At 39.3% G+C, this 25,908-nt stretch overlaps 1 protein-coding gene and 1 pseudogene across 7 annotated transcripts in view; one reads left to right on the top strand and one right to left on the bottom strand.

Moving 5' to 3' along the window:
• The window catches only part of MYO6 (myosin VI), a 158,840-nt gene that overhangs the window by 27,346 nt on the left and 105,586 nt on the right, over window positions 1–25,908 (top strand). The window lies entirely within an intron of this gene.
• On the bottom strand, window positions 7,566–8,699 carry LOC118978706 (microtubule-associated protein RP/EB family member 1-like; annotated as a pseudogene).

Genomic DNA, 25,908 nt, shown 5'->3' with positions numbered 1-25,908 from the left:
TAATGGCAAAAATCATTGTTAAAATAGGACACTTTAATTATGTAGATTAAAATTGTACTTATGCATATTATGAATTTTTTGGTTCTTTGCAGAGACAAGTTAAGATACGTGCTAGATTTGAAAGTCTGTAGAGATGAACTAATAATGGTGCACATCTGCTTCCTTAGAAACTTTATTCTTAGCACCCGACACTGTGTTGTTGTGCAGGTTCTGACCTAATATACCTTGTTTGGCCATTTAGGTTGAAGAGGGCATTTCCTCTGCATCTGTTCAGTCAACAAAGGTTTAAATAATTCCTGTCACTGCATTAAATGATGGCAGTACATGGATAACAGCATATGATTCCTGTCCTTAAACTAAGGAAAGATTAAAATTTAACAGGGAAGTATAGAACAAAGCAGAGAGAAATTAATGCCATATAGAGTTAAAAGCAGATACAGAAGAAAGAGTACCTAATTCTGAAAAGGGTTATTATGTAAGACTTCAGGCGATATTTGCTTAATTTTTGTGCTGAGTAGAAATGCAATATATGAAAAAGAGGGGAGAGGGGTTTCTGGTGGGAGGAGTGCTAATTGTGTGTGTGAAATGGTGACTTTTCAGTGTGCTTGGTGCACAGAGTACGTGCGAAGTGCAGAGGGTACCTCTAGAGAGACGGGCCCTTTCAGTGTAGTGAGAGGCATACAGTGTGAGTGCCTTCATCTCCAAAATTGGGTTGAGGTGTTGATCTGTGCTGGGTGATAACTCAGCTTTCCTGGTTTTCAAGATTGCATGTGTTTCCTCTAGTGTCACTTGCAGAAACTGTTTCTATTCAAGATAAGATAAGACAAAGGGATGGGGGGAGTGGGGTGTCACCTAAACCGCACAAGGACAGATGAGGAGCTGTGCTGGAGTTCAGAGTGAAACTAATTATTCTCAGTAACCTTACTCTAAATATTCAAGTGAGGTGAGTCTTGTAAATTTAGAGATAGCTTGGGAATGGGTTTCACAGTTTTTTGACTTAGCAGAACTTGCATAAATGCATTTCCTGTGCATTTCGAATCTGAATTTGCACTAGGTATTTTGTTGTAAGTTAATGATAGGTTGAAATGGAGTTATTATGCATTAATTATCCTAATTTATATTAGTCCAATAACTTTATGTTGCTGTGGGTTTATCTTGGTTTCTGTTCCTTTTACTCATATATTCAAGGTGATGGTATCTTATTGCTGCTGCTTCCACAAAATCTTGTGTTTTAAATTTTCTTTATAGCTGGTTAAAAAGAAGAGTGGAAAGAAAAGACTTATGATGAGTCTTTTAGTATGATGATGTTTACAAATCCCCTCTAATTTTCTCTTTGCCTACCTTTATTTAGTTTATCCTGCTAAGTGAATTACTGTTTTCTTAACCAGTTTGTGCTTCTGGTTGTTACACTTTTCATCCTCCCACTGATATCTCATCCCTGGATTCATGTTTCCTTTCTTTTCTTTCCCTTTTCCTTTTTAAGGCTTTTTTCCATCTGTCCTTATTTCCTTGCCCCATATCTATTTTTTTGTGTGCTTACTATCTCTTATGCTGAAAAAAGATTCTCTGTTTGTCTGACAAGGATTCTGGCTGTCTTTCTGAATCTCTGTGAAATTTATGTGTTGCAAATTTAGCTTTTCACAAAAGAACAAGTGATAGTCTTTGATATCCCCAGATACTTTTTAGACTCTCTTTCCACAAAATACCTCTAGTTTTCTCCCAAAGTTTTGTTTTTCTGTGTCCTTTGGGAAGTTTACTGGTATAAGGTCTTGTTTTGATTTGAAATGAGAATTATAGCATGGATTACATGATTGGGTTCACTGAACTGGTAAACCCACTTGTGAAATTAGGGCAGTGAAACAGCCTTGTTAAGTGAGGTTTTCAGCATTGCTTACTTTGTCTGTTCCTGTATTTTGCTGACAGCTCACAGGGTGGGGCTCTTCATTTTAATAAAGAAATATTTTACAGAGGGGGTAGTTTATACCTCTGAGATGGCATTTGATCTCTCATTTATTGTTTTAAACATCCCTGTTGCCTCAATAATACTGAAACAAACTGTAATTAGACAAGGCCTTGGTCTTGTCTAGTGGTCGATGAAATTGATTATTTTGACAGTAAAGGTATTGTTATGGTCATTTTTATTGTCAGTATTTGCCAGCATTTTTGAAAGAGTTGGAAATTACCTTTTAGATTGAAACACAGTCACTTGACTTTTACATTTATCTATGAATCTGCAAAGTGGGGGAGAGCAAAAAGACAGGCTTTGTTTTAGGGAGAAGTCAGATTTCTGCCTAAAGGTAAAAAGGAATAGAGGGAAGGAGTTTGAATTTAGTTCTTATTCATCAGAGTTTGCCTTCAGCAGAATCATGGTGGGAAGGACCTTTTGTGTGAATGGATTGAGAGATTCTGAATGTTGGTAAATTTATTTGAGGGGCTGGGGGTTAAGAGAGAAGTTGGAAATAATTAGGGTTGGGCACAGAGAATGGAGATGAAGTTAAAAGCCAGAATTAGAAAGAAAAAAAAACCCCAGAGTTAGGAGCATAGTAGTAGAATCAGGCTGGGGAAAACCAACTGACCGTAGGATAGGGGGCAGTGAGGAAGAGAACGGAGTGAGAGGGGGGTGTGCTTCAAGGAGGCAAAGGAAAAGAAGAGGGTGGAGCAGAGGAATAAAGTACCGGCCTGCTTGGGATGGAAAACTCTTGCTGTATTTTGAACCCATTGTAGACAGACTGAAAGTTATTCGTTAATTTGTTAATTCTTGGAACTGGCAGAGGAGACACAAGTGTGGTGATGTGGAGTCACTTTTTGGTTAATTTTTTACCATTTAAAATTTTTTCCTATTCTGAGGTTATGAAGATAATCTACTGGATAAACTTCGTGAAGCTATATTGTTTGCCTTTCACATGTAGTTTTATAAACTCCCTTACCCTTCCACCTACTGGTGTATAATTTTTGGTCATGATATGAGATAGTGTTACAGCACAGGGCCAAGGGGGGTACTGTATACTATTACTGAAAGGACCCCCCACCCCCACTAGGTTTGCTTGTCCACTGCCCTATAGGAAAGATATCTCTCAATGATAGAAATTTGTGAAAAGGAAAGGAAATGTTTATTTAAAGTTATATAGACTTAAAGCAGTGACCTAACGTCTTCATTAAAATATCAAAGTCCTTTAGGATGCCCACAGACGCACACAGTCCTTCCTTCTCCCTCTGTGTAACCTAGGGTACCGTATCTCAGGGAAAGTAGTGGACGTCTGTGATTCAGGCTTCCGCACCATCAGCTGTGTTGCCGTCCAGGCAGGATCTCCAATTAATCCAAAATCATGTGGCACTTTCTCATGGCCCACCAACAAAAGTCATGCACCCTTCTTCCAGGCAAAGTCTCTCCTGCTTCCTAGGCCACGTGGCCAAAGGGAGCACCCCGAAGCCACATGGTCCTCTTCTACCAAAGCTGTGGGGGTCCCCACTCTGGTAAAAAATGTGTGGTTCTCCCCCGGCAAAGCTGCAGGGGGTAGGGAGGTCTCCACTCTGCCAAAACCACATGGTTCTCCTCTCAGTGGCTGCTGTGTCTGGGTTTAAATCCCCACACCAATCTTCCTCTGTACCCCCATTTCCAACGACTCCTACAATCAGTTACACCTGCCAGCATTCCTGTATTATTCTAAGTTTCCTGGGCTGCCATAGTGAGTCTGGGCAGGTGTGGCCCCGTGTCGTGGAGCCAGTCTTGTCCAAGCTTTCATGCAGGTGCTGTAACCAAGGGGAGCTGCCCCCCAGTTATATCTTGGGTCAGAGCTATTGGCCACAGCTATTTAACACATGTATGCAATCAGTTAAAGGTTATCAATATGCTAATGACCATGCCAGAGGTTAGCTGCAAAGCTGTTGCTGTACAAAACAGCTCTGTATGTCCCTGCTCCATATGTCCCTTCCCGCAACTCACACCTGTGGCGGGAGGGGTGAGGACATCCTATATATCTTTCTAATATTTCCTGGACACCTTGAGTTCTGGGCCCCGCTCTTGGCTGCACACTGTTTCAGTAGGACTCATACTTATTTTTTCCAAATGTGTATCGAGTTTCCCTAGTAGCCTTTATTGAAAAGTTAGCCTTTTCCTTTTTATCACTTTTATTCTGCATTGCTACTTTTGTTGTGAATCATGTATTATTATATGTATGAATCATTGTTCTGCTTCATTGGTCTATTTGTCTATTCAAGTGTCATTTCTTTACTAATTATTATAGATTTATAGTAAACTTTATTTTCCCATCTAGTTCTTCTTTGAGATTGTCTTGGCTGTTCTTGACCCTTACATTTCTTTCTTTCTTTTTTTTTTAATAGGAGCAGGATACTGATTTTTTAAAAGATTTTATTTATTTATGTTTAGAGGGGAAGGGAAGGAGAGAGAGAAATATCAGTGTATGGTTGCCTTTTGTGGGTCCCCTGCCGGGAACTGGCCTGCAACCCAGGCATGTGCCCTGACTGGGAATCGAACCTCAATTGTGTGGTTCTCAGGCCCACCACGCTCAATCCCCTGAGCTACACCAGCCAGGGCTTTGACCCTTACATTTCTTTATGAACTTCAGTTCATTTTATTTATTTATTTATTTATTTTTAGAGACGGGAAGGGAGGGAGAAAGAGAGGGAGAGAAATATCAGTGTGTGGTTGCCTCTTATGTGGCTCCCACTGGGGATCTGGTCTGCAACCCAGGCATGTGCCCTGATTGGGAATCAAACCGGTGATCCTTTGGTTCGCAGCCCCTGCTCAATCCACTGAGCTACACCAGCCAGGGCACATTTCTCTAGAAACTTTAGAATCAGCTTACCAAATTCCAAAAATGAAATCTGCTGGAATTTTAATTGCGATTGTATTGAATCTAGAGATTGCTTTGGAGAGAATTATCTTCTCATCATAGTCTATTGTTTAATCTTATTCAGTCTTTGTTAATTTCTGGGAATGAGGTTTTGTAATTTCATAGTTCTCTCTGTGGTTGTCTTACATTACATTTTTTTCTCTATAACTTTTACTTTGTTCTAATTTCAGATTATCATAATTACAAGAATACTCTACCAAAATCCCTTCGTATTCTTCACCCAGATTCCTTAAATGAACATCTTCCCACATTTTCTTTACCCTTCTTCTTCTCTTTCTGTATATAAGCACATTTCACACTTAGAATTTTTTGAGTGTAAGTTGTGTACTTGCACTTGCTCCTTTACTCCTAATTGCTGTCAGTCTATTTCCTAATGAAAAATCATTACCCCATATGTCCACAGAGAACACTTGCCAATAATATTTAAATGCTGTAGACCTTATGTGGGAACCATGAGTTGTTAAATACATCATTCATAGCAAAAGTGAATCCCAGGTCATGTGCTGCATTTAGTTGTCATGCCGCTTTAGTCTCCTGTCATTTGGAACAGTTCTTCATCTTCCTTTGTGTCTCATGACCTTGAGAGTTTTGAATAATTTAATTTAAGTACTTTTTGTACAAGGACTCTAATTGGGTTTGTTTAATATTTCCTCATGATAAATTCAGATTATACGTTTTGGCAGGAGTACCGCAGGAGTGGTGTGATGTACCAGGAGTTTTATTATTATTATTATTTTTTATTTCTAAAGTTTGTCTTTATTTATTTACTTATTTTTTAGAGATTTTATTTATTTATTTTTAGAGAGAGGAGAAGGGAAGGAGAAAGAAAGAGAGAAACATCAATGAGTGGTTGCACTCCATTCTGGGGACCTGGCCTGCAACCCAGGCATGTGCCCTGACTGGGAATTGAACCGGCAACGCTTTGGTTGGCAGGCCCTCGTGCAATCCACTGAGCTACATGTTTGTATTTGATTAAGGGAGTATCTGCCTTCTTATATATAAAGCTCCTGTTTTCTGCTTTGTAATTAATAAGTATCTTTGGGGAGATGCACATATTTTTAATTAGATTTGTGGGCATTTTATATAGTCTGATGCTATTATAAATGGTAATTTTTTTTAACTTGTTACTGAATTTTAGGGCAACAAAAGTCTAGAGGGCTGCAGAAGTGGAATAACACTTCTGTTTTTTGAACAGTGGCTAGTTACTTGTATTTTGGGTATTGTTAATCTCTGAATCTGTGTTCTCTGAATTTCAGAGAGCATTCATTATACTATAATTTATCATAAAATCCCTGCTTCCTACACACATTTCAGGACAAACTACCACTGGAAACAGATCTGTACAAGCACATTGGGGCTGAGCAGTCTCAACAGTGGGTGACACAACCTGTGCAGGGTTCTGCCAAACAGGCATTGAATGGGCTGTGGGCAAGGCAAGTGAGGAGTGTTAAGGAATGAAATATTTTAAATATTAATAATTAACTGAGGTACAGTACTGTTTTTCTTCTCTGCAAAAGAAAATGAACATTTAGTAACATGCTAACAAATTTCATCTCCAAAGAGATTAGTGCACTGGCAAAGTGTCCTGAGAACAGTGGAGGGCTGTGGACGGGAGGCACCCGAAACACCCAGCCTTGCAGATCCCAAAGTAGTGACGGCCTTTACTGATCACTCCCTTTGTCAGGGGTCCAAAAAAACTTGCAGCATGAACACCTACCTGCTTGCTGAACTTCCATTCTAAGCAGCAGACTTTAAGGAGTCAGAGAGGAGTCCCCAGTGGCCAGGGAAGCAGATAAACACATTAAATATAAACTTAAAAGACAGTAAAATGGGGCGCAACCCCCATTCAAATCCCAGAGGTGTGGACATGATCCCAAAAGTAGTTGTTAGATTTAAAAACTCAACACACCTCATCCCTGCGCCACCCCCCGCCCCCTCCCCCCAAAACAAAAAACACTGCATAGAAAATTTAGGGGTAATTGGAAAAGTTGTCAGAGACCTGCTCAGTGAAAATAAGCTACTCAACTCCAACATTTTAGGGCTGTTGGAGCAGCACGCCCTCTGTTTATTCAGGCAACAGGGCCTCTTGCTGCTTAGCAGAGGTACAGTTGGTGAAGGTCATCAAATGGCTTTACAGAGCAACTTTTTAAACTTTCCTTCTGGGCCAAGGCTAGGCCTGTGAAGATTCAGGCAGCCCTGCAAGGCCTGTGAACAACAGGATTCAAAGTTCCAAGGTCTGGCTCTTCCTTCCCAGATAGCAGGGCAACACAGAGACTCTCCTCTCAGGTTACATTTTATTTTTTGAAATATGGAACCATCTTTTAAATACTCTTAAGGCATTTATGTATTAAAACATTCATTGCCAAAATGTCACAGTAGCTTGAAATTCAAATGAGTCTTTACATTTCTGTACTGAGTTCTCCCCCTCAGTGTTGCACATAAAAGTACCTCTCCAGTCCTGGCTGGTGTAGCTCAGTGGATTGAGCGCGGGCCTGTGAACCAGAGGATCGCGGTTCGATTCCCAGTCAGGGCACATGCCTGGGTTGCAGGCCAGTTGCCTGTAGGCCAACTCCCAGCAGGGGACGCACAAAAGGCAACCATACATTGATGTTTCTCTCCCTCTCCTTCCCCTCTGAAGATAAATAAATAAATAAATAAATAAATATAATAAAATCTTAAAAAAAAAAAAAACTCTCCAGCAATCAGTGTTACCGGCATCCCTGTGATGAGCCCATGGTCTCAGCCTTTTTGTTCCCTAGGTGAACCAGTTAGAAGTTAATACTGTCTGCTACAAGGTAAAGGCTTGTAACTCCAACTTACTGGGAAAGGAGTGAAACTTTGTGAAGTTCACTTTAAAAAGGGGTACTTTGTGCTTATGAAAAGAAACCAGTGAGTCCTCTAAGAATAATTAATAAAAGGGAGTATTTTACGGTTAGGCACATGATTTGTAGTGAAGAATTCAGTGTTTTGCTGGTCTAGGCTGCTAATATTCTTCTTGTCCCTCCTGTGGGCTCCTTCATCAGGTATCCCAAAGCTTTCATCTGTGACATAGAGAATGTCCACAATCCCCTGCAAGTACAGGGTTGTTTCCCACCTCATTCTCTTGGCAAATAAGTCCAGTTTTCCTTAGCTTTCCAAAGTAGAGATCTCTGTCTCCAAGTTCAACGGTATGTTTTAATACATTGACCTGATATGTCAGTCCGGTTGCTTCGTCATCCTTGATGCCCACACCAGGATTCTTCCGCATCACACTCAGGACAGTGATTGTGTGTGTCGTAGTGGCCTCTGTGGATCTGCACAGCTAAAGCTGAGAGGTTTCTTGGGTTTGTTCAGAGCTGGAGCCAAAAGGGACCTTGTCTGACAGCTACAGGGTCATAGTCTTTTCCATCATAGTTTGCATCAGAAAACTTCTTGAACCACTGAACAAATTCGAAATTGTCTTGAAACATTCCTTTTACTAATTTGTCCACAGGAATTATTTTGTCAACATTTATCCTCTTTAATCCTGTTTGTAGTATTTTGAAGTTATGGATGTATTCATATTCCAGTTTAGCTTGGAATTTTACTTCAAGGCAGTGGAGCCAGGGAACAGCATGCCCACAAACTGACAATAGGCAGTCCCTGGGCACAACTATTGGATCTTTGTCAGATTCAACTGCAGTGACTCATTGATCCAGGCCAGCATGTCATGTCAACTTAGGCTATCACTGATGACTGATGTTGAAGATATATTCTGTGTTGTGACCATTCAAGGCCAGGCAGGTCCATGGTATTCATGCAGACAGGAAAATATTCAGAGAGCCATTGGGATGTCTGGCATGCCTTTATTCATGGGTGGGCAAGCCACACGTGCTGCAAGCTGTGTGTCTCCCTGCATGTCACACGTCATGGCCCTTGCTCCCCAGCATGTCTCCACCGTGGCATCCAGCATGGAGGCCCTACTTGTTTAAATACAAGAGGTGAACAAAGCCAGAAAAATGCCAGAAAATTACATAACATGACATAGTTTTGTGCATGCGAGCCCATTTCCTGTTATGGGAACAGTTTATCAGACCCAGTCTCAAGGCTATGAGAACACTGCTTATCAGGTTCATTCAAGGTGATGAGAACTCTGCTTCCCTTCATTACCCAGACACCTGGGTGAGGAAGCCAGACCATCTCCACTTACCCTGCATGTTCCCTGCCATCTTTGGCTCTGGACGGAACCACATCCACTGCCAGTGCCAGTGTGGGTTCTGTCTTCATCTTGTTCAAATCGTCTGACCCCACCTGCCCATGCCATGACCTCACATGCACACCCCCTTCATTACACACCAACTTGAAAAAGCTCATCGTGGTTTATAATGAGTATTTCTCTAATGATTATAATGTTGAACATTTTTTGTGCTTTTTTGCTATTTGTAGTAATTTGAGTATCTTTTTATTGATGGACTTTTTTGAATATTAAAGTTGCCTTCCTGGAATAAAGCAGATACAGTTGTGATGTATTATGCTTTAAATTTATTACCGGATTTGGTTTGCTAATATTTTATGTAGGATTTTGGTGTCTATATTCATTAATTTTATTATTAAGGTTACCCTACCGTTAAGATGAGTTGTCAAATTCTTTGCACAAGGGCTGTATAAGATGTGTCATGTTAATTCCTCAGTCATTTTCTTTTGAGAAAGTAATGGCTAAGTTAAATATATAACAGAAGTTGAACTATGTTTTCATTTTGTGGCATAAGCATGTAGGGCTAGAAATTTGTTTGCAGTGACTATTTAAATATGTCAGAGTATCCAGGATACAGTTAGTTCTGCAATTTATCTGTGGTGCACACTAAACTTTATGGTGTATGCAACATTTATAGAAGTTTTATTTTATCCTTGGATTGAGAATGCATATGTGAATCACAATGATACCCATCATTGGGGTACTTGAGTTTAGTGAGAAGAACATACGTGAATATTGGTAATAACATTTTCTCAGGCTCTTGTTGGAAAAATATATGTGACACAAAGTGGAGACAAAGATTGTAAGGAGTGGTGGGAAGAGACTGGGCTGAGGCAAGAGAAACTTCAGAAAAAGGCGATGCTAGAACTTTGCTCTGGATTGGTTTTGTCAAAGGAAGCAATTTGAGCAAAGGTGTGGAGATTGGGTCAGCTTGGAGTACTTGGGGGAACTTGAAGTAGTTGAGAATGGATGGAGAGTTTGGAATTGAGAAAGGAACTTAGAGAAAGTAGTTACATAAAGAAGTAAGCTTTTGCTATGTTGTTAAACAAATGAAAAAATAATGTTAATATGATATTCCTTTATATGCAATTTACACTTTAACTAAAAACAATGATAGAGTTACTCTGTATGCTAAAAGTCCATATGACTGGTGAACTGAGGGAAGGTACTGAGAGATATGTAGACGCACTTGCTACGTAGGTGGTTGTTAGTTTTAGGTCACAAGTTTCAAAGTATGTTTATGCTTTTAAAATTTGTGCCGGGCTGTTCAATCCACTACTGGGTTCCATTGGCTCTAAATTATACTCTGATAACCATCAATTTTAAGGTACACAATTATTTTATCTCAGTCTTTTTAAATATATTTTATTGATTATGTTATTATAGTTGTCCCATTTCCCCACTTCATTCCCCTCCACCCTGCACACCTTCTCCCTCCCACATTCACCCCCCTTTAGTTCATGTCCATGTATCTTAAATTCTTTAGCTTTTACATTTCCTATACTATTCTTTCCCTTCCCCTGTCTATTTTCTGCCTGCCATCTATGCTACTTATTCTCTGTACCTTTCTCTACCCTCTTCTTCCCACTCTCCTGTTACTAACCCTCCAGGTGATCTCCATTTCTGTGGTTCTGTTCCTGTTCTAGTTGTTTCCTTATTTTGTTTTTATTTTAGGTGTGGTTGTTAGTAATTGTGAGTTTGCTGTCATTTTAGTATACTTGTTTTTTATCTTCTTTTTCTTAGATGAGTCCCTTTGACATTTCATAAAATAAGGGCTTGGTGATGAGGAACTCCTTCAACTTGACCTTATCTGAGAAGCACTTTATCTGTCCTTCCATTCTGAATGAAAGCTTAGCTGAATAGAGCAATCTTGGATGTAGGTCCTTGTCTTTCATGACTTGGAATACTTCTTTCCAGCCCCTTCTTGCCTGTAAGGTCTCTTTTGAGAAATCAGCTGACAGTCTGATGGGAACTCCTTTGTAGGTTACTGTGTCCTTATCTCTTGCTGCTTCTAGGATTCTCTCCTTCATTTTTATTTTTGGCCAATGTAATTATGATGTGCCTTGGTGTATTCCTCTTTGGGTCCAACTTCTTTGGGACTCTGAGCTTCCTGGGCTTCCTGGAAGTCTATTTCCTTTGCCAGATTGGGGAAGTTCTCCTTCATTATTTGTTCAATTAACTTTTCCACTAGTTTGTCTTCCTCTTCCCCTTCTGGTACCCCTATAATTCGGGTGTTGGAATGTTTCAAGATGTCCTGAAGGTTCCTAAGCCTCTCCTCATTTTTTTGAATTCTTGTTTCTTCATACTTTTCTGTTTAGTCATTTTTTTCCTCCTTCTGGTCCACTCCCTTGATATGAGTCCCAGTTTCCTTCCCATCACTATTGGTTTCCTGTGCATCTCCCTTCATTTCAATTAGTTTAGCCTTCATTAGTTCATCTAATTTGTGCCTAAAATCAACCAGTTCTGTGAGCATCCTGATCACCAGTGCTTTGAACTGTGCATCTGATAGGTTGGCTATCTCTTGGTCCCTTAGAAGTATTGGCTCTGGGGCTTGGAGCTTTTTTTCTGCTTGAGCCATAATGTTTTGGTCTGTTTGCACCTGTTACATATGAGAGGCAGGGCCTTAGGTGTTCACCAGAGTGGGGCAACCCAAGTTGCTAGGTTGTGAAGCTGTATGTGGGGGCAGGGTCAGAGAGGGAAAAAATGGCACTCTGCTCCACTCTCTGTTACACCTCAATTCCTTCCGCCGCTTCCCCTAAACAAACTGGGCCTTTCTGGTGCTGATTCCCATGTTGGTGGGCTTGTGTACATTCTATGACCCTGTGGGTTTCTCCAGTGAACTTTTCTGTGAGGGTGGGAGTCTCTTCCTGTGCGTCAACCCCCATAAGTGTTTTCAGTTGGTGTTTTGAGGCGTTATTTCTCAGTGCTAGGACCCTGGGTTGCACGATCTGTCTTGCTCCCCAGTTATCTGCACGCAAATGTGGGACTGCTGCCCGGTCAGCCAGCCACCTTTCGTATGGTGCCCCGCTTCTCAATCACTGCTGGGTCTGCCAGTCACCGCCTGGGTGCCCAGGGTCTGCCTGGTGCCACCTTGCACACCCGGGGGACCCTGCACACCTGGGGTGCCTTGCATGACTGGTGTCACCACTTCCCGTGTTGCGACCCATCTCTCTGCTCAGCCATCCGACTCCAACCCGACTACCGATCTATTTTAACTCCTTGGTTGTCAGACTTCCATACAGTTCAATTTCCTTTCAGTTTTGGTTGTTATTGTATTTCTGAATTGTTGTCCTTATTTTGGTTGTTTGAGGAGGCACAGTGTGTCTACCTACGCCTCTATCTGGGCTGGAAGTCTTTATCTCAGTCTTAAAGAAAGGAGATTCTGATTTGTATGGTAACTATTAGGACAGTTGCTCTAATTTTTCACTTAAATAAAATGATGCTCAAGGTGAAACAACAAAGGCTTCTACCTTATATGGAGCAAGATGTGTTGGATGTTCAGGCTGGATTCAGAAAAAGAAGCACTGGGATCTAATTGTGCACATTTGTTTGATACTGGAGTGCTCCAAAGAATTCCAGAAGGTTAGTTTATGTCTTATAGAAAGATAGCTGGACAGTAAAGCCTTTGCTGTGTGGATCATTATAAACTGTGGGTTGCTCTGAAACAACTGGGCGTGCTTCCATACTTGATTGTCCAGATATGTAACTTGTGTTGTGAATAGGAAGCCACTGTCAGGACAGAATATGGAGAGACAGAATGGTTTCCTATACGCTAAGGTGTTAGACACAGGTACACTTTACCTGCCTATATGTGCAATTTGTATGCAGAACATATTATACAAAACACTGAGTTAGACTCAGAGGAAGGCGGAGTGAAATTGGTGGAAGAAATATCAATAACTTAAGATAGGCAGGTGATACCATTTTATTCTGGTGTAAAATAGCAGTGATTTGAAATGACTCCTGATGACAGCAAAGGAAGAAGGTGCTACAGCAGGACTGCATCTGCACCTCAAGATGATAAAAATCGCGACTACAGAAGAAATACACACGTTTAACACAGAGAATAAAAATATTGAAATTGTTAAAGATTTTGCTTACCGTGGTTCAGACATCAATTCAAATGGAGATTGCAGTCAAGAACTCAAGAGAAATTTGAGACTTGGAAGAGCAACAGTGGAAGAATTAGGAATGGTCATCAAGAGCAAAGATGGGTTATAAGAGACGTAGGCTAAGGTCATGTATACTCTTGTATTCCTAATTACTAGGTATGGGTGTGAAAGTTGGACAGTGAAGTAGGCTGATAGGAGAACAACGATTCATTAGAAATAGGCTCTGCAGATATTCTGGACCACCAGAAAGATGGACAAGTAGATCCTTGAGAAAATAAAGCCTGAAATAATGCAAAACATTACTGAAGGTAAAAATGACAAAACTAAAGTTGACCTACTTGGGGTATAACATGAGAAAGTAGAGTTCTTTGGAAAAGCTGAAAATTTTGGGAAAGATAGAAGGCAGCAGGAAAAGAGGAAGACCAAATATAAGAAGTAGTGACTCCATAAAAGAAGCGATAGGCATGCATCTACAGGAGCTGCGCAGGGCAGTTGAGACCTGGACATTGTGGACATCACTCATTCGTAGAGTCAGTAGGCAGAGCTGACTCAGCAACACATAACATACATAGTGCTGAAAAAGAAAAAAATAAAACAAAACAAAATAGCCAAGTAAGTAATGACACACCGTTGATTGCTAAATGCATCTTAGTTTTAAATATGTTAGCTTGTGAAACAAAGTACAAGTTAGAACTGTTGAGATATATGGTATTTCACTTAATCCTCACAATGACAGTTTTAAGTGGGTATTGCCCCCTTATATGTGTCATAGTTTTTCAGAGTAGCTCTTATAGAATAATCAAACCTGTGGTTGTTGACTTCTCAAATGCTGAATTATACAGTGCTATAATTTAGTCAATTACTCATTATTAAACATTTAGCTTATTTCTAAGTTTTTTTGTTTTTCTGTTTTCTTCTGTTTCTCCTCCGCTTTTCCTGCTTCCTCTTCTTTTGTTAAGTACTACTTCAGAAAATATCTTTACAGGTAAAATTCTGATTATTTTTTTAAGTACAGATGCCTAGAAATAGGAATGCTAGCTCAAAAATTCTAAACGTACTTAAGACTCTTGTTATATGCATATAGCCATGTTGCTTTTCAAAACTGTAGTTGCCAGTTTACAGTTTTCATAACAATGCTTGGAGATATAAGTTCCACTGTACTTCTTCAGTGTTGGTTATTATAATAATTTTTTTCTAATTCTTCTGTAAAAATGATATCTCATTTTAATTTGTATTTTTTAAAATATTTTATTTATTTATTTTTAGAGGGGAAGGGAAGGAGAGAAGGAGAGAAATATCAATGTATGGTTGCCTCTTGTGAGTCCCCTGCTGGGAACTGGCCTGCAACCCAGGCATGTGCCCCGACTGGGAATCGAACCGTGATCGTGTGGTTCACAGGCCCGCGCTCAATCCACTGAGCTACACCAGCCAGGGCTATATTTTTTTTAATACAAGATTGAACACTTGATCACATTAATTGTATAGGAGCTTATCATTGGTGTATAAGTTTAAAGAATTTTTTGTGGTTATAGTAAATATAAATTAAATACAAATGTAATTATGCAGCTGTCAGGACATTTAAAAATATTTTAAAATTGGATTTATTGGGATGATATTGGCTAGTAAAATTATGTAAGTTTCAGGTATACAATTCTACATTATGTCATCTGTGTATTATATTGTGTGTTTACCACCCTAAGGCGGGTCTCCTTCCATCACCATGAATCCCCTCTTAACCTAATAGTACATTTTTAATTACTAGATTTATTTTCCCCCTGCAGTAGCATAATAGCTGTTTTTTTAAAGATTGTATTTATTTATCTTTAGAGGGGAAGGGAAGGAGAGGGAGAGAAATATCAATGTATGGTTGCCTCTCGTGCATCCCCTGCTGGGAACTGGCCTGCAACCCAGGCATGTGCCCTGACCGGGAATTGAACCATGATCCTCTGGTTCGCAGGCCCGTTCTCAGTCCACTGAGCTACACCAGCCAGGGCATTAGCTGTGTTTTTAATTGTAAAAAATAATTGATGCAACTAGAAAATTTTGCAGTGTTAAATTTCTTATTTTGATCTATGGTTCAGTTGTGGGGTTTTTCTAGGTAAGATTTCATGTTTTAGAGAATTAATGAATTTTGTATGTATAATGTTTATGATCCAATTAATACAGCTGGGACACAGTTGTAATTTTGCTGTGAATTTTGATTAAGTATGTGAAAAAAATTTAAAATTTTAATAGCATATGCTTTAAATGTGATAAGATGTGCTTTATAGTAAGTTTTAAAAAATGTGGGATTTAGTGATAAAACAAAGATTCTGCTAAAATCCATTTCCCTAGACTTCCGGCCAAGATGGAGGCATAGGTGGAAACACTGTATCTCCTTGCACAACCAAGTTTAAAAACAACAAAGTTTTAGTGACAAAAATGCAACCAAACCAGAAAATTGAACTATACGGAAGTCCGACAACAACGATCTGTTCAGCCTGACCGATAAACCAGGTGAAGGAACAAGCAGTAAGACGGACTGCACTGGCCCCAGCAAGCAGGAAGCAGCAGAGGGGACCACCATTGCCCCTCTTTGACCCCGCCCCCACATACAGCATCACAACCCAGCAACTGGGTCACCCCGTCCTGGTGAACATCCAGGGCTCTGTGCCTTATATGTAACAGGTGAACAGACCAAAACATCATGGCTCAAGAAGAACTCAAAGCCCCAGAGCCGATAACTCTAAGCGACCAAGAAATAGCCAACCTATCAGATGCACAGTTCAAAACACTGGTGATCGGGATGCTCGCAGAACTGGTTGATTTCAGTCACAAATTAGAGGAACAGATGAAGGCTAAACTAATTGAAATGAAGGGAAATGCACAGGAAACCAATAGTGATGGGAAGGAAACTGGGACTCAAGGGAGTGGACCAGAAAGAAGAAAAAAATGACCAAACAGAAAAGTATGAAGAAACAAGAATTCAAAAAAATGAGAAGAAGCTTAGGAACCTCCAGGACATCTTGAAACATTCCAACATCCGAATTATAGGGGTACCAGAAGGGGAAGAGGAAGAGCAACTTGTGGAAAACTTATTTGAACAAATAATAAAGGAGAACTTCCTCAATGTGGCAAAGGAAATAGACTTTCAGGAAGTCCAAGAAGCTCAGAGAGTCCCAAACAAGTTGGACCCAAGAAGGAACACACCAAGGCACATCATAATTACATTAGCCAAGATGAAAATGAAAGAATCCTAGAAGCAGCAAGAGATAAGGACACAGTAACCTACAAAGGAGTTCCCATCAGACTGTCAGCTGATTTCTCAAAAGAGACCTTACAGGCAAGAAGGGGCTGGAAAGGAGTATTCCAAGTCATGAAAGACAAGGACCTACATCCAAGATTGCTCTATTCAGCTAAGCTTTCATTCTGAATGGAAGGGCAGATAAAGTGCTTCTCAGATAAGATCAAATTCAAGGAGTTCATCATCACCAAGCCCTTATTATATGAACTGTTAAAGGGACTTAGAAAAAGAAGATAAAAAATACAAACAGTGAGAGGACAGCAAACTCACAGTTATTAACAACCACACCTAAAACAAAAGCAAACCAAGAGGACAGCTAGATCGGAGCAGAACCATAGAAATGAAGATCACATGGAAGGTTAGCAACAGGGGAGTGGGAGGAGGAGAAGAGGGGAGAAGGTACAGAGAATAAGTAGCATAAACAGTAGGTAGAAAATAGATAGGGGGGAGGGCAAGAATAGTAGGGGAAATATAGAATCTAAAGAACTTGAGACATGTGGACATAAACTAAAGGTGGGGAAATGGTGTGGGAAGGGGTGNCCACACCTAAAACAAAAGCAAACTAAGAGGACAGCTAGATCGGAGCAGAACCATAGAAATGAAGATCACATGGAGGGTTAGCAACAGGGGAGTGGGAGGAGGAGAAGAGGGGAGAAGGTACAGAGAATAAGTAGCATAAACAGTAGGTAGAAAATAGATAGGGGGGAGGGCAAGAATAGTAGGGGAAATATAGAATCTAAAGAACTTGAGACATGTGGACATAAACTAAAGGTGGGGAAATGGTGTGGGAAGGGGTGTGCAGGGTGTAGGGGAATGAAGGGGGGAAATAGGACAACTGTAATGGCATAATCAACAAAACATATTAAAAAAATCAATTTCCCTTGACTTTGTTCCGTTAATAAAGAATACTTCATCAAGGAGAGTGATTTTTTTCAGCTGATTTAAGAATGAAAAAATTATTTCCACTCTGATCTTTTATGAAGATTTGTTTGAATACTTGTAAAACAGAAACATATGGGTTGAGTATTTTTAAAAGATTTTTTTGAGCAACATTAACCACTATTAGCAAGTGGCTTTGAGCAATACATATTGCAGTGCATACGTGAATCTTTTTGGGGGGAAGAAAAATGGGATGTTATGTAATATTTGCTAAAATGCAGAGTTTTCCTGTGGCATGATATTTCTAACTGCAGGTTCTGATAGAACAGATTTTTAAAAGAAAGTAGAAGAGTTGGCATAGTTTAAATGAAAGCAAATGGATGGACAAAGGAGAGCCTTGTCCTCATGCTCTGTGTTATGTGGCTATGGATGAATCATTTAGCTTTTCCCAGCCTTTGTTTTTGTATTTGGAAATGGACACAACAGCATGGGTCACTGATTGTTCATATTGTAAAAACAGTCAGATTCTGATACTGTTTTGAAGAGTTGGTACCCCTGTTATTTGGTTCTAAGTTTTAACTTAACCTGGATTTATTTCATGGCTTGACCTGATCTAGCACATTTTAAATGATTTTGCTCTTTTGATATAATGAGGTGTCCTGGATGATAAATGGATTATCAATATCTTGTAAACAAAATAAAATAACAAGATTTTTCTCTAGAAGGTAAGTTGGACTGTGTATTATCTACAAAGTTAAAGGAGGAGAATTTGTGTCACAGAGATTAAGATCCCCAACATGCGTTTTTGTCATTATTCCAAAAAAATAACAACATTTTCTATCAAGCCTATTTGGAGTGGTGGCACTTCTGTGAAGTTTCCTGGCTGTTGCTACATGTGTTTTAATGCAGCTGCAGACTCTGCATTTAGAATGTGTTGAGAATAATGAAGTAAAAAAACTAATGTTTTAGGTCTCTTGTGGCATTGTCCTCATGTGTTGGATGCAGTAAATGAAGAATGGTGAACAGTAGTAATGGTTCTGCTAGCTTTGGGTACTTATATTTTTCCTTATTGTGCCATTTTATTTACTGGATGCATATACTAAAGTTGCGTATTTCTGTTAACATTTACATGACACATCTTTCATGATGATTTTAAAGTTGAAAAGATTTTAAATGATTTTATTATCCTCTGTAGTTACACCCCTTTCCCCTTAGGGAAACATTTCCAATTTTATTTGAGAATTAGAATACAAGTCAGTGAGAACATAATTCATTTACCTGAAATGTATTTTATGGAAAACTTAAGTATTAAGTTTAAAAACTCTAAAGTAATAACTGTTAATAAAGTATTGGGGCTTTTAAAAAAGCAGTAACTAAAATTTCAAATGGTATGAGGTTGTCAGATTAATAAGCTTTATTAAACATTCCCAGGCAATGATGAAAATAATGAACAGTCAATTCTATAAAAATGTTTTTTCATGTTAAATATGAATTTCTTGTTTGCATACATTTATCTGTTCTATTTCTTCTAATACTTCATTAAAATGGTAATACTGGAATGACAGAAAGGTATGAATCCACAAGGGCAAAGAGATTAGAAAAAGAAGGTAATAATAAATGAGGAATTTTAGCAAATTTATATAGAGGGCTATTATCTGACTTGATTAAGTGGAGGACTCTGTATTCTAAGTTTTTGCAAAGGGGAAAACCAATAAGAGGAGATTAGAGGCTAATAGTTTGGAAGTTTCAGTTACTACAGAAGGTAAGGGTAGGACTCAGGGCAAAAGATAGTGGGGTTGATTGAAGGCTGTATGTGAAAAGGTTAGGCCTCCCATTCCTTAAATGTCTTGGCAGAGACTTAGAAGCCTTGTTCTCTGGAAAACTAGAGGAAGAAGAACTGATGCTAATGGTGGGAACATCCCCACCAAAGAGTTTACTACTCCCCAACTACTTCTGGATGAAGTTTACCAGGCGATAGTCTTGATTTATTTAAACAGAGCATCTAGTCAGTATTTTAGTGCCTTCTAAATGAAGATAGCAAACTGGATGTGTTGAGGAGAGCCTTTCCACAAAATATAAAAACAGAAATAAAGTAGAAAAAAAGCAACAAGAAAGGAGCAAAGACAATAAAGGGAGATTAAAAAATGTGATTATAGCAATAAAAAATATCAATAGAAGGATTTGAAAGTCAGGTGGGGACATTTCCAGTAGCAGTCTCATAGAGGTACAACGTCAAAGTATGGAACTTTTAGAAAGAACAAAAACAGGGGAAGACATTTTAAAAGAAATAATAAAAATAGCCCTGGTTAGTGTGACTCAGTGGATTAAGTGCCTGCCTGTGAAGTGAAAGGTCGCTGGTTCGATTCTCAGTCAGGGCACATGCCTGTGTTGCAGGCCAGGTTCCCAGGTGGAGGTGTGTGAGAGGCAGCTGATTGCTGTATCTCCTGCACATTGATGTTTCTCTCCCTCTCTTTCTCCCTCCTTCCCCTCTCCCTAAAAATAAATAAAAACAATATTAAAAAAAGAAATAATACAAATAACATGAAAACATTCCTCAGCTCCGTATATAACTTACGCCTATAGACTGAATGAGCTCTCAGAATGTTTCGCACACTGACTCCAAGCACTGCACACTTAGCCATGTCATCACAGAAGTTGAGGGCACCCATGAGGCAAGGTTCTTTAAGCTTTCAGCTTAGAGGTGTGAGAGAAAGAGAGTATAAAATGGTTGGAGTCTGAAATGCAGAGCTGTTCTGGATGTAAAAATATTTGTTATGTCTTTAATATCCTGAAGAAAAATGACTTTAAACCTAGAATTCACTTTTGTTTGTGTGTGTGTGTTTAATCAATAAATCATTCAAGTGTGAAGGTAGAAGACATTTTGGGGGCACGAGGGACTCCAGAATATACTCAGAAGAGAGCAGTGGAGGGAAGTCTCAGGGCGACAGCTGGGCAGCAGGCCTAGAGAGCCACCGTGGCCAGGAGAGGGGAGAGGCGGGGGGAAGGGGGAGGAGGGGAGAGGGTCCCTGCTGTTGGTTATTTAAGCCTTCTTTAATGGTGCGGTTGGCTTAAAAACCCCTGTTTTATTACTTTAATAAAAAATTTGAGTGTATATTTATGAAACACTATCAGCATTAAATGGAAGTTTTGAGATTATATGTACTTAATATTACCTTAATATTAAAAACTAAACAAGGGAAAAAGCAGTTTCAAACTGTGAGTGTGAAGAAATTCTTCCTTCATGAAGACTATTCAGTAGTTCTAACAGATTCTATTCCGGTTGGTAATTCATGTGAATTGAGGCTAAATTGTAGCTGAGTTGAATTTTAATTGTTGAATAATCACAGTGTAATTAAGTCCAAAAGATGTATGAGATTATAAATATAGTAACTGAGGGCTGGAACAGCTCTGACAAAGTTTTTGGATTCAGTTGACCTTAATAACTAGAGACTTTATAAATAAAGTTGATACTGTAACAACTCAAGATTAGATTTTGGTGTAGGATGGAAGCAGCAGTTTTAAAGGAAACCATTCATAGCTCCGTTGGTGGCTGGGAATGAAGGCGAAAAAGGCCCAAAGTGCAGTAGAGGAGAGGCTTTTCACTGTGAGCTCTACTTAAAAACAAGTGTGCTACTTTATTTAGCTCTGTTTAGGAACACTGGCACCTTTTAATAGCATGTAAATAGCATGCTATTAATGTAAATAGCATTCCTTCACAATGTCCTGCTTTATGAGGTGGGAAGATGTGTGAAGCTTTGGATCATATAATCACTATTTTACATTTTAGAGTGGTTATTTTTGTTTGTGGAAAGGTAATTATTTCATTAATTTCCTGAGTGCCTCGACAAAATCACTGTGGTCATAGGACACTTCTCATGAGGGATCAAAGTAACACAAATTGTCTTCTGTTTCAAGTCTTTCTGTGAAAAATCAAAAGTCCAGGCAGAGTTTTCAACTCAGAGAACTCACCATATAGTGTTTGAGTTATTCAGTTACTTATAAAACTACTTTTTACTGAAATCTACTGAAAAAACTTACTTAAATTTCGCCCACTGATGAAACTGTGTTTTCAACCATGTTTTGAGAATTTATGTTACTCTATTTTCTTTATTCAACATGTATGTGTGAAATATTAAGTTGGATGGCAAGCAATGAATATCCTTATTTGATTTGATCCAGACAGAGGATTGTAACAATCAGAAAAATTCAGTTGCTGAATAGTAACCTTAAAATATGAGTGCCATACTGAATTTACTAGTTAGTGGACTTATTGGACAAAGTCGCATGAAACTAATGACCAAATAAAAATATTTATACATAAAAGATTTCATTTCTCATATAGTATTAGTTACTCTTTTAATTATGTTTGAAACAAACAGTTATTAAACTTGGTCCATATATTCACTAATTATTTGCTGCTATCTGTCCCATTCTGTCATTCTATCTGATACTGCCCTAATTATTATAGGGTTCTTCTCCCCTCATCATTTGGATTCTCACTTGGAGTCTCTTCTGCCAGAATGCAGTGATTTTTGTAATATGCATATCTAATCAGGTGGCTCTCCATTGCCGGTAGAATAAAAAATTACTGTCAGGGCCCTTTGTACTTTGGTATGAGAATAAAAAATTACCGTCAGGGCCCTTTGTACTTTGGTATGAGAATAAAAAATTACTGTCAGGGCCCTTTGTACTTTGGTATGATCTGCCTTTCCAGCTTCATCTTATATGGAACTTCTTTTTTCTCCTCCTCCTCAATGTACCCTTCAGTTTCACTTTCACATTTTTGAACTTTTGCTTTTACTATTTCATCTGTCTAGAATAAACCTCCCTAATTCTCTGTTTGTTGAAATCATTGGAACTTCAGATTCCAGATTAAATTGCTCTCTCTTTAAAGTGGTCAGTCTCCCTCAGTTAACTTCTTTTAGGCAGATAGAGAAATCCTGTCTTTTTAAAAAAAATTAAATAATTTTCTATTTTTCAATTTGGTGGACCTACAATATTAGTTTCAGGTGTACACCCAAGTGACTAGACATTATATAATTTACTAAGTGATCATCCTGATAAATCTAGTATCCATCTGACACCATACGTAGTGGTCAGAGTATTATTTACTTTATTCCCTATGCTGTACTTTACATCCACATGACTGTTCTGTAGCAACCAACTTGTTCTTCTCAGTCCCTTCGCCTTTGTTACCCATCTCTCCAACCCTCCTTTCATCTGGCAACCATCAAAATGTCTTTTGTATCTGCGAGTCTGTTTTTGTTCTGCTTGGGTTAATTTGTTTTTTTTTTTTTTAGATTCAATTGTTAATAGTTATGTATTTGCTGCCATTGTATTATTCATATTTTTAATAATTTTTCCTTTCTAAAGAAAACTAAAAATTCCCTGCAATACTGATTTGGTGGTGATGATCACCTTTACCTTTTCCTTGTAGGCAAGCACTGTATATGTCCTTTGATTCTAAATAATAGCTTTGCTGGGTAATCATAGTTGTAGATTCTTGCTTTTCGTCACTTTGAATATTTCTTGCCAATCCCTTCTGGCCTGCAAAGTTTCTCTTATAGTATTAATTACTCTTTTAATCATGTTTGAAACAAACAGTTATTAAACTTGGTCCATATATTCACTAATTATTTGCTGCTATCTGTCCCATTCTGTCATTCTATCTGATACTTCCCTAATTATTATGGGGTTCTTTTTCCCTCATCATTTGGATCCTCACTTGGAGTCTCTTCTGCCAGAATGCAGTGATTTTTGTAATATGCATATCTAATCAGGTGGCTCTCCATTGCCGGTAGAATAAAAAATTACTGTCAGGGCCCTTTGTACTTTGGTATGAGAATAAAAAATTACTGTCAGGGCCCTTTGTACTTTGGTATGAGAATAAAAAATTACTGTTAAGGCCCTTTTTACTTTTGGTATGTTGAGAAAGCAGCTGGCAGTCTTATGGGAGCTCCCCTGTAGGTAAGTAATGCTTTTTTCTTGCTACTTCTAAGAGTCTCTCTTTATCTTTAACCTTTGGCATTTTAATTGTGATATGCCTTGAAGTGGGCCTCTCTGTCTTGTTTGGGACTCTCTGTGATTCTTGGACTTGCATGTTTATTTCCTTCACCAAATTAGAGAAGTTTTCTTTCATTATTTTTAAAATAGATTTCCAGTTTCTTGCTCTTTTATTTTCCTTCTGACACCCCATATGATATGAATGTTGGAATGCTTGAAGTTGTCCCAGATGCTGTTTATACTGTCCTCACTTTTTTGGATTCTTTCTTTTTCTTGCTATGTTGTTTGTTGTTTCCTTATGTTCCAAATCATTGATTTGATTCTTTTTTTTTAAAAGATTTTATGTCTTTATCTTTTAGAGAGGAATGGAAGGAGAGAAGGAGAGAAATATCAGTGTATGGTTGCCTCTCATGAGTCCCCTGCCGGGAACTGGCCTGCAACCCAGGCATGTGCCCTGACTGGGAATCGAACCTCAATTGTGTGGTTCTCAGGCCCACCACGCTCAATCCACTGAGCTACACGAGTCAGGGCCCAAATCATTGATTTGATTCTTGATTTCATCCACTGTACTGTTGATTCCCTCTGAATTATTCTTCATTTTAGTTAGTGTATCCTTCAATTCTGAATGGTTCTTTTTTATGGTTTCCATGTCCTTTATTTTGCTGTTGAAGTTCTGAGTTTATCTACTCTTCCCTAAGTTCATTGAGTATACGCATAACCAGTGTTTTGAACTCTGTATCTAGTAGATAGCTTGTCTCCATTTTGCTTAGTTGTTTTTGTGTAGTTTTATTCTTTTCTTTCATTTGGAATGTATTTCTTTGTCTCCTCATGTTGGCATCTTCCCTGTATTTGTTTCTATTTATTAGGTAGAGCTCCTACATCTCCTGGGCTTGGTAGAGTGATCTAATGATAGTAGGTATCCTGTAAGGCTGCAGGCTGTTCACCTGAGCTGGGCACTCCAGGTGCATTTGCCCTCTTCCCTCATGTGGGCTGTGTATATACCCTTCTGTTGTAGTTGAGCCTTGATTGCTATTGACACACTAGTGAGAGCAATTTACCCACAGGCTGATTCCCTACAAGGACTGTCTGTGACCACCTTGGAGGATCAGCTGTGTAGGGATCAATCCCAAGAATCAGGGCTTACTTTAATGGGGCTCACTGAGTCCATTCCTTGTTTGTGTTGCTATGGTTAGGTGGTGTTTCAGCATGGTCTGATTCTGTCCACATGGTATGCTGACTCTTTGGCTTCCCAGGAGGTGCAGCCAAGGTCATCCACCACCTGTGTTCTACCCAGGGCCACCTGGCTTGAGCTACAAAGAGATTTTCATCTTCCTGTTACTCGTGATGGGTTTGGAGGTGCCCAGGAGAGGCCAAGGTGTGAACCAAGGCCTGCTGCTGCTAGTGTTGGGCTTGTGGTTAGTTAGTGGTATGGGGCACACCGAGGCAAGATGCTCCTTGTTTTAGAGATTTTAGGACAGTGTGAAGCAGGAGCCAACACAGGTCACTCATATGGAAAAGCCACTGGAAACAGCTTGGATGAGCCTGAAAGTTGGGTGGGGTGGAGCTTCAGAGAATCACCAGGGCAGGGTGAATAGTGTGAGTCAAGGCTGATGGAGTCTCAGGTATGGTTTCTGCCTGTCAGCTCTGTGGGGTGAGGGCTCAGAAAAGGGACAACAGTCTCTGTCTGTACTTCTCTCTTGGAGAAAACTGTTCCCCCGAGCCCTTGCCCCAATGCTATACACTTCAGTTCCTCCCCATGTGTTCCTGGTGTCTTTCAAGCTGCTGTCCCAGTGCTGGATCTCAGAAAGAGTTAGTCAGAATAAGTCCATATGCTTGGCCCCTCTGAGAGGAACTGCCACAGAAGCCCTCCCTCTTACTCAGCTTCAATTCCTGCTGTTTTTTACAGCTATAAGTTATGGGGATTTCTCTCCCTGGCACTGGGACCCTGGGCTTGGGGGCCTGGTGTGGGGCTGGGATCTTTGCTCCTCAGTGGGTGTTTTTGCAGCCCTAACAGCCAAGATATCCCTCCTGATTTTTATCCATCATACAGGGATGGGGGTCCATTCTGTATCTCTGACCCTCCTACCAATCTTTGATGTGGATTCTTTAAATCTCTAGTCGTAGAACACCTATTCAGGTTTTTTTCAGACAGTTCTGAATGGTGGTTGTTCTGTAGGCTAGTTGTACTTTTGATGTAGTTTGTGGGAGGATGCAAGTACTGCGTTTACCTAGGCTGCCATTTTGACCAGAAGTCTGAGTAATCCTGTCTTGATGTGCCCCTATGAGTATCTTACTTTTGGTCTATTATTTAATGTGGAAGGAACACTACAGCAAGGTGAGAACAAAGATATATTTGTAGGTGAGAGAAGGATCAGGATGATTAATCCTGGAAAAACAATGTGAACACAGTGAATATAATCAATGTTTGAAATTTTCTGATTAATATTTAAAGAAATTATTAGCTCTAGGGAGTTAATAAGACAAGCAAATGTGGACTTGTTTATAAAGCATGAATATATTTGCTTTGATTTGCCCCTCCCTCAG

Source organism: Sturnira hondurensis, unplaced genomic scaffold (genome assembly GCF_014824575.4).
Source record: "Sturnira hondurensis isolate 20B ecotype Veracruz unplaced genomic scaffold, ASM1482457v3 Scaffold0022136, whole genome shotgun sequence".
NCBI lineage: Eukaryota > Metazoa > Chordata > Mammalia > Chiroptera > Phyllostomidae > Sturnira > Sturnira hondurensis.
The sequence above is the reverse complement of the archived record's forward strand: the minus strand, read 5'-3'. Positions and strand labels throughout refer to the sequence as shown.